The following is a 10084-nucleotide window of genomic DNA, read 5'->3' as shown; positions in this document are numbered from 1 at the left end:
CGACTAGGAACCCGGAGGCTTTAAGGTTGTAGTTGTTAACGTTAGAAAATTGTTGTAGAACAACGATACAAGAGCAAAGACGAGTTTAAGAAACACTTGAAACTTATTTGTGCTAGGGATGAATTTGAGTTTGATATACCAATATCAAATCCGAAAATGGTGGTTGTTCAGTGCTAGGTTGAAGGATGTCTTTGGAGGGTTCGTGCTTCTACACAAGGGGATGAGCCAAATTTCCATGTTCGTGTATACGATTTGGAACACACATGTTCTATGACGGAACGTTCTAATCGATCCCAACAAGCAACAACTGATGTATCGAAAGTTCTTTACAAGGACTTTCTTGGTGATCTTGGTCCGGAAGTTAAACCTAAAAATATCGGAATCATTTTCAATAAGCAATTTAGTATAAAGGTAATTACTCTGTCTCGACTGACTTATTAATAATAATGGCTGACATATCATTACGTTATGGCTGGATTATTAATACATACTGGTTGACTTAATGATTTTCTACGGCTGACTTATATGAATGTCTTGACTGGAGTTATTTACATATTATGACTGATTTATTGATTCTTTACGGCTGACTTATTTGAATGTATTGGATGAGTTATTTATATATTATGGCTGATTTATTAATTTTTTGGTGTCAACAGATGGATTATTGGAAGGCATATCAGACGCTGTTGTTTGCAAGGCAGATCGATCAAGGAACTCCTAAGGGTAGTTTTAGGAAATTGCCTTCTTACCTATACATGTTAAGAAGGGAAAATCTGGGTACAGTCACGCGTCTCCAAATAGATGATGAAAGAATATTCAAATAAGTTTTTATTGCTTTTGGTGCCAGTGTTGTGGGTTTGCTTTCATGCGCAAAGTTGTTGTTGTCGATGGTACGTTTCACCATGGTAGTTACAAAGGGATGCTTCTAACAGCCATAGCTCACGATGGTAACTTTCAAAATTTCCCAATAGCTTTCACTGTTGTTAACACTGAAAATGATGAGTCTTGGCGTTGGTTTTTTACACAACACAAAGTTGCCATTCCAGACGATAAGGTTCTTGCGATAATCTCTGACAGACTTAAGTCAATAGGGAAAGCGATTTGTGAAGTGTATCTGTTGGCCTCCCGTGGAATTTGCACTTACCATTTGAATAGGAACATTTTGGTGAAGTTCAAAGGAAAACATTTGTTCTCTGTGGTGAAAAAAGCGGCAATGTGTTTTAGGCTGGTTGATTTCAATGAGGCTTTCAATGAGATTGAAGCACGTCATCCCAAACTACATGGATACCTCCAAAGAGCTGGTGTTCGAATGTGGGCGCGTGTTCATTTCCCGGGTGATAGGTACAATTTATTGACAATGAATATTGCAGAATAAATGAATAAAACACTGTCCAATGCTAGAAGTCTCCCCATAGTTCAACTGCTAGAATCGATACAGAATATGATGACCAGATGGTTTTCTGAACGGAGAGAGGATGCGAAATCGCATCTAACAACGCTCACTCGAGGTGTGGAGAAACTGTTATAGGTAAGTTTAGATGTAATTGTTACATAAGTCAGTCGTCAAATGTTGATAACTCCGCCATAATTGTTTCCACAACTCAGCCATAATTGTTTTCATAACTTAGCCATAATTGTTTTCATATCTCAGCCATAATTGTTTTCATATTTCAGCCATAATTGTTTTCATAACTCAGCCATAACATTTTTTTTTTGTTTTTTTGTTTTTGTTTTTGTTTTTCTCCTTGTTAGGCTCGTGTCACCGCAACAAGACTTATGGATGTACAAACGATTGATGCTGTATGTGTACAAGTGACATATGGAACATATTTGCATGTTGTAAATTTGGATCTAAAAAGATGCACATGCTGTCGTTTTAACCACGAGAAAATACCATGTGTCTATGCAATCGCAGCTGCAGAACATATGGATGTGTCTCAAATATCCATGTGCAATCCGAAATTTAGGAGTGTCCCTTTGGTTAATGGATATGCTGATTCAATCATGCCTCCAGATACGACAGTCCCTGTTCTCCTGAAGTTGTAACTAATCAACCGTGCTTGCCTCCGATTGTTGTGAACCAGCCAGGAAGGCCCAAGAAGATTAGGATTAAATCATCTTTGGAAATTTTCATTAGAAATAAACGTCCTAGGAAGCAACACACATGTTCGCGATGTAAACAAGTTGGGCACAATGTGAAAACTTGTCGGATGTATATTTTTGTAATACATTTGTTTTATTTTGTGTAATAACTCAGTCGTTAAGCATTATAACTTAGACCTTTCGTTTTTTGCTTTCAGATTTTTTTTATAATAACTCTGTCACAAAACACTATAACTCAGCCGTCACATGAATCGACGAGACCTTTCGTTTTCCCTTAAATACTATAACTCAACCGTCAAACAATATTTTAGCGGGAAACCATAAGTTAACCTAATAATCGACGAAACCTTTTGTTTTCCTATTGTTTCTCTTTATATTCTCCTAATTTATAGATCTGACTCTCTTCCATCTTATTCTTCGTTTCTATTGTTTCTCTTTATATTCTCCTAAATGACATATCTGTCTATTTGTTACATCTTCCTATCGACATGGAAGTTGTTCCTCACGTCATAGGTCAGTTTCTTAGAGATATCAAAGCGATTATTTGTGTTACTGATCAGGAGAATATTCTGGTTCTAAACCCTGGTGTGGGTTCGTGGGTTGCAAAACCACTGTTACGTTGTTCAAGTTCCTTCACGTTCTCTCTGTCGCGATTGGAGAAATACTTCAACACAAATGGCACCATGAGTGGCCGACGTACCGCTTGATTCTCGTCCAATTTAAGAAACGATGGTTTCTCCTCCTCGCGGTAAGATCATTGAAACAAACCACCATATAAATATTATTTTATACTCTAATTATTCATTTCCTTTAATTGTAGCGTAAATACACGTGGGATCCAATGCATAATTTAATGGTCTGGGCGTAGTTTAACTTGGTGGCTAGAACGTTATTCGGATCCTAGATGCGGGCGTTCAGGAGGATATGGGTGAGACGTGTCGATAAGCTCGAGATGCTGAATAGCATAGTTTGGAATGATTTGGTCGATATGTTTGAGGAATTTGACCCAGATGACGTCAGTTTTAAAAAGTGAATTCTATTGTATTGTCGTGTCGTCTTCTATATGAACTATGAACTTTTTTTTATTTCGTTTTTGTTGTAACTTCATATTAATATAAATCAGTCGTTATTACAATATCTCAGCCATTACATAGTTATAACTCAAACATATTGTACAATAAATCATCCACAATGTATCATTATTAAATTACAATTCAACTGTAATGCTCAATAAATCAACCATAATTCTCGATAAATCAGCCATAATGTAGGATAACTCAGCCGTAATTAACGATAACTCAGCCAAACCTCAAAATAGAATGACTAAATAACCAACTAAACTGAACCGAACCAAAAAACTAATTTTTTTCCCTTTTGGTATTTTTGTATTGGTAATTTTGGTTATATTCGGTTCCTTTCGGTAATATTAGGTTAATCTACTTAAGTACAATATATTCATATAACTGACCTAAAACCGTAAATATAAAAACTGAACCGAAAAGTAATTTCAAAAATATCAAAAATATTCATATGGTTATAATATTAGTATATCCAAACCACCCTAAACCAAACACAATAGAACCAACACCAAACTGTTACCCGAAAACCCACAATGGTACTCATCTAAGCTCTAAACCTTAAACCCTAACCCTAACCCTAACTCTAACCCCTAAATGTTAGGTTTTGAATGTTCTACACATTCTGATCCATTCTGATCATTATGTAGTTAAATCACTCTTTATCTATAGTTATTATTTTTTATTGGTTATAATAATAATAATATTCATATTTTTATTCTAAATTTAAAATTTGAGTTATAATAATGTTAATATACAAATATCTCATAAGTCTACCGTTTAAGTCAATAACTCAGCCATATAGTCAAATATTGAATTTTTTTTTAATTATTATAACCATATCGTTCATCATTGCCATATTATAATAAAACTAGGTTTACGAATTGTGTGAGGAACTATATCGTTCATCATTGTTGGAATCATCTGCGTAAACGGCTGATAACAGGATTTTCACCCAGGGTATCAATTCCCTTTGCAGTTGTAGTACAAAGGGTTATCAATCCAAATGGTTGTTATGTTAGCAGATAAGATATGATCAGAACAATGCAAGTCAAGCCAAGCAATAATGTGGGTTTTATTTAACAATCTAAAGTAAGCAAAAGTAAATAAAAAAACAAGAACCAAACGACCTAAGTACTCGATGCAAGCATTCAGGTACAAGATCGGGTGGGATGATCGGATCAAGAAGACAAGGATGAACAACTCGAAGGTATACACAAAGCTGGTGAACGAGTAACAGTTCGGGTAAGGGGTTGAGTTATAGGTAAAAAGCTAAACAATTAACATGCGAAAGATCCTATGGATGGGGTAATTGACTCATAAGTGTTCCTGACCAATTTGGGATGTCCTACATGCCTCAAGCAAATATACCATAGACAATTAATCTCTTAAATCTTGCTAAAACACTCTCGTGATAGAAACAATCAATCTTGGTCACTCCCCTACCCAACTCTCGTTGGAGAAACATGACCAACCATGCATTACAAACCGATTCATTATTGTCAATAAACTCCTTACACATCTAATCTCTTAGGCTAAGTGAGTAAATATCTAGCATTGATTGATTCAAGCATTTCAACAACATCTCTCGATGGCAAAACACCCTAGATCTAGTCTCATCCTCTTGGTATGAAACTAGCATTAAGAACATCAATCTAGATGGAAATTTATATAAAATAAACATTCAAGCTAAGACATCCTAACCGATCAAGAACACATATTTGTCTATCCCATCCCTAGAAACTTTATTTCACTACTCAGATCTCATGATAGAAAGCATAAAAACACAAATGAATGAAAATTGCATTGTATTGTGATGAGCGTGGTTTATTTCGCTCCAAAATCTTTTACCTTAAAAAGACCACAAAACAGCTGCAAGTGCACAGCTAATCGGTAGTAGTATTTAAGGATCGATCCCACAGAGAGGGAGTTGTTGTTTAACGGAATCCGTCGGAAGTAAGTACGGCTAGGACTCAATAAAATGGGGGGTTTTTGGTTGTCACGGTCGTAATAAACAAATAAACGTAAATAAAAGCAAATAAAAATAAATAAAACAAGCGTTGGCATCAAGGGGGATCGTAGGGGATCGATGATCTATCTATCTAGGAAAGTTTAGGATTAGTTTGTTTATCTAAAACTCGGACTACAAAACACGAATGAACCGTTAACTTATAGTTCACAAGCTAACCGTCTAAGATCACTATACTCTGAGACTCAACTGTCGCAGACAACGACGCATAGATCAAAGCATTTTAAACAGGTTCGATTCTAATCCATGAAATTCCATAGGTAAGGGATATGTGTTTCCTATGACTCCTCACACATCTAAGCTAGGTCAAGCACACATGCAAGCTTTTGCCAAAGCACACACACTTTAGATCATAGTTAGTTCATGAGGCTAACTTAAAGCATTAAGCAAAGACTTAGAATTAAAGCATAGAATAAACTAGAATATAAATCTAACAAACCCTAAAAATTGCCACATAAACTAAGATCATCTCCTCCCTTTGATTATCCCTTTAAACCCAACTAGAAAACTACTCTAGCATGTTTAAGGGAATGATCAAAGCAAGTTTTAATAAACTCATAAACATAAAAGAATAAATAGAGAAAAGGGTTTTAGATATTACTTCAATGATTGTCAAACAAGGTGTAAAGATCTTCTTCCTTTTGAAAACTAGAACAAAGATGGAACAAATAAAGAGAAAGAGTTTGGTGAACTTCAAGGCTTCAAGGAGAGGGACGAGAGAGAGAGCTGCTGGTCGTGGCTGTTCTTCTGGTCGTGATCTCTTTGGAGGCAGGTGAAGGCACACACTGGTACTTTTTCGGCACACTTCAAACCCTAGAGCTTAGAAGAGTATTTATAGGGTTTTGTCTAGGTTTAGGGTTTTGTAAGGGTAGAAACGTCTTCTCTTTTTGAGTGCAGGAAAAGGGGCAGCGTAGGAAGGTTCTAGAATGTGGTGAAGACTTTGACTGGGCCGCCGTGGTGGTCGCTGGTCAGGCCTTCAATAAAAGCCCATTGGCTGAATGGTTCTCCTTACGTCTGTTTATAATACGTCTCGGTAAATCGGGCATAACTTCCTGATGATTAAACGGATTGACTTGATTTCACTTCGAGGTGAAAGATGACTCTCTCATCCTTCTACAGACACCAAGTAAGTCGAAATATGAGTTGTAGAAGTTCTCCAAAAGTTGCCCCTACTGTAAAGATCTGAATCTGTGCTGAAACGTATTTTCCTTGTCTTTTGGTCCTTTTTGCTATAAAACCTGTAAAACCTTCTTGAAACCTAAAATACTTGATAATAGACATTAAAGCATTGAAATCATACTAAATTCTTCCTAAATGCATACTAAAAATATAGCTAAAATGGGTAAAATAATGATGTTATCATATTGAAACTAAGATAAAAGTAATGGAGTACATAATCGAAACTAAAAAGAATAGCAAAAATAACAAAATCGAATCCTAACAAAGTGGAAAAAGTGTTTGAGTCGCTCAATCTCTCTCTCTCAGAAGCTCTCGCTCTCTGGTTTGAGTGTCTGCGGCGTGCTAGGGAGAGAGGAAGAAGAGGGGGGGGTTATATATGGAAATCTTTTTAACCTAGCTGCTCAGTCCTGCCCGAGGGTCTGCTCGAGACGGTGCACGAGGTTCAATTCGGGTAGTTCCTCGGGAAGGTCTTCGGGTTGTTTTTCCTGCTCTTAGATCCTCTTTGATCGGGTTGAGGTTCAGACTGTTCTTCTTGCACAATTGCTCCTTCGGGTACATGCTCGTGATTGACCTTTTTTTTCCTATTTTAGGCTCTAAAGTACCTGTTTTCATCCAAAATGCACAAATGCAACAATGCAGCACCCTAAATGGCCTAAATGCAAATTCCTACAGTAAAGGACCTAAAAATGAGGAGGAGAGAGCAGCGGAAGGCTGAGAGAGCAGCCTTGCTTACCTCCTTGCTTACCTCCATGTTTCTCATCTCCTCCTTGCTTACCTCCATGTTTTCTCCACTACCAGCCTTGAAACCATACATCTCCTCCATCTCCCTGAAAGTGAGTCAGTATTCCTTGTTGCTTACAGAGAAGGTGATGAACCCGATCCCCCCATCGGGTAGCAGCTTCGGGTGGTCTTCAAAATACTGTAACCTCAGCGTGGCAAGGAAGTGGACCGTCTCCTCCTCGTATGATTCAAGGTTAGCTCGCATCATCTGTCCCAGGTGGCACCTGTCGATCAATCAACATAATTACAAATATTTTTCTATGCTTATCACCATGCATCGATCTAGTTCATCCTCCAACTAACAGTAAAGATTTGCAATTCCAAATAACATCTCTTTCACATTCATTAAAGTGTTTGGCGAATTATTGCAAATGGAAAGTGAATCAAGCTCAATCGGTTTCAAGGGTAAGGCTTTTTGGTAGGTAGGACGTTTCAAATAATATTTTTAGGTGGCAAACTCTCAAAGGAAGGAATGCTAGAAAATTCTGAAAACTATCTAAGACTGAGAACAGTTGGGGCATACAAAGCTTAGCTCTTGATGATCTACCCTTTTTCTCATTCACTTTCTTTTTATCAAACACCCTAGAGTAAAACTGCAAGACTTTTCTCTTTTTTTTTTTTACTTAGAGACTTAGAGCTAATTAAAATGAACCTTAGGGAATTTCTTCTTTAGTTTCTATTTTATTTCTCAAACCAACCCAAATAAACATGCTAACCACCTATCTTTCAATACCGATTCTAATAGCTAGTCCAAATGATTCTAAACTTAGCTAAATCAAGAGCCTGTTCTTTGTCCTTCTCAATACTCTCAAGGTTTCACAACCTATAGCACAATGAAAAGGCCTCACTCAAAAATTCACAACAAGGTTTGAAAGAAAAGGTTTGGGTTTAAGGGTAGGGAAAAAAAACAATTTTGGGTTAAGCGAAAAGATTGGCAAAAATAGAGTGTTAACCCGAGTTTAGAGTTATCATGAGCAAGCATTCAAATTCCATAAGCAAGATAATTTAAGTTCAGGTTAAGTCCAATAATATAGAGATGATGCAATGTTCAAGCAAGTTTTACACAAGTGGAAGAAGCTTTCAAAAGACACAAGGTTTTAAAAAAAGAATTTCATTTTTTTTTTTCAAAGATTGATCTAGCAACAATAAACTCTCATTAACGGCTATAACTTCAATCCTAAGGTTGGACTTTAAACAAGGAGGTTTTAATCATTTTCTCCTAAAATGAATATGCAACAATCCTATATGAAGCAATCTAGAATCAATCCTAATATGTAAATGCAACTACATGAACATTTTTTTTTTAATTTATAAAATTTATAAATTTTTTTGGGGTTTTTTATGAAAATAGATGTAGACTCAAATGAATAAAACTAGTATGCAAAAATTTGAAATAAGAAAATAATAATATAAAACACAATGTGAAATACATTCTCAGACCCTCCCCCAAACTTAAATTACACAGTCCCTTTGTGTAAAGAAAAGTCTGAAAAAGAAATCCGAAAATCACACAAAATAAAATGAAATAGTATAAAGAATGATTTGGATGAAAGTGGTACCTCATGGGTTGGTGAAGAAAGAGGTTGTGGCAGCCTCCATGCTCGCCAAAGTGTACCCAGGATCGTCACCGGCTTCAGCAGGCGCCAGAATTTGCTCATCAGAGAGCACAGTTATGTGCACGGACGACCTGGTTGGACCAGCATCCGAGGGGTTGATCGAGTAGGGCATCGCGTAGCTCACCGGGTAGAGTATTGGGTAATACGATGGATATGGTGGTAATGGTCCATAATGGTCACCCGTGTAGCTGCTCGTAGGGTGCATCGGGTATGGCATAGTGTACGGCATTTGGTAAGGTGGAGGGAAAGGAACCGAGTGGTCACCAAATGTGTGCTCGATGGAGGCATCGAGTATGACATCGTGTACCCCATCAGGTGAGGTGTCGGATAGGCATCCGAGTGGCTTCTCCATGATCTATCGGGTCTGGTGACACCTTTCTCTGGTTGGGGATCGTAGGATGATGCCCTATGAAGCTCTGGGGGTGTAAATCCTGAGATTCCTCCTAGTAGTCCGCTCTTCCCCATCCATGTGGGTGCATATGCTAAAGTGGGAGTTGAGGCACAGCTTGCCTTGTTTTGCAACTCCCTAATCTGTCCTCCCATCACCTTCACTGTGCCGGTAAGGTCCTTCACCTTCCTCGCTAGGAACTTGTTCATCCTCTTCAATCACCCGATTCTTTTGTGAGCTTCTCTTACTCCTACGGGTTGCTTTGAGAGAAAACATACTCCTCAAAATTGTAATACTCTGAATCACCTCCCCGTCCTTGCCCTGTTGGCTCTCTCTCTTCAGATTCGGATTCCCCCTCAGGGTTGTACAGCTCTTCCAATGGTGGCATGAAGTCTATGTTCCCCCTAGCCGGATTTTTGTGCACACGACATTGGGCAGGATCATTTGAGTATCTCCGACTGCCTGATGAACAAACTTGAAGAGTAACCTATCATTTGGCTTCTCATAAGCCAAGAATCTCGCCAAAGTGAGGTAGTTGATATCTAGCCATCTCGGCTCATGTACCCCTTTAGGGGCACATCTCAGGCTACCAAAATTGGTGTAACTAAACCTCTTATGGAGATCTCTCCAGATCCTTCCCGCCTCTCAGTTTTCATTGCCAAGGATTTCAGATACAAGAACTGATCAAGCAGCACAAAAACCAATCTAGTGTCCGCAATATCCCCTAGTAGTGGTCTACCATCTCTAGTATTATCCAAAATCCCACACAAGGCTATATCTAGCAGTTGGAGCTCATGATCATTCACATTCCCAGTTTCCTTCCTAGCAAATAAAGTGCAGGCTAGGGACTTGTGGAAATACCTCATGACAGGGCTCCTAATTTGAGCAGATTTGGAGCTTGTGGATTTGTAGG

This window comes from Camelina sativa, chromosome 18 (genome assembly GCF_030686135.1).
Source record: "Camelina sativa cultivar CO46 ecotype springtype chromosome 18, ASM3068613v1".
NCBI lineage: Eukaryota > Viridiplantae > Streptophyta > Magnoliopsida > Brassicales > Brassicaceae > Camelina > Camelina sativa.
The sequence above is the reverse complement of the archived record's forward strand: the minus strand, read 5'-3'. Positions refer to the sequence as shown.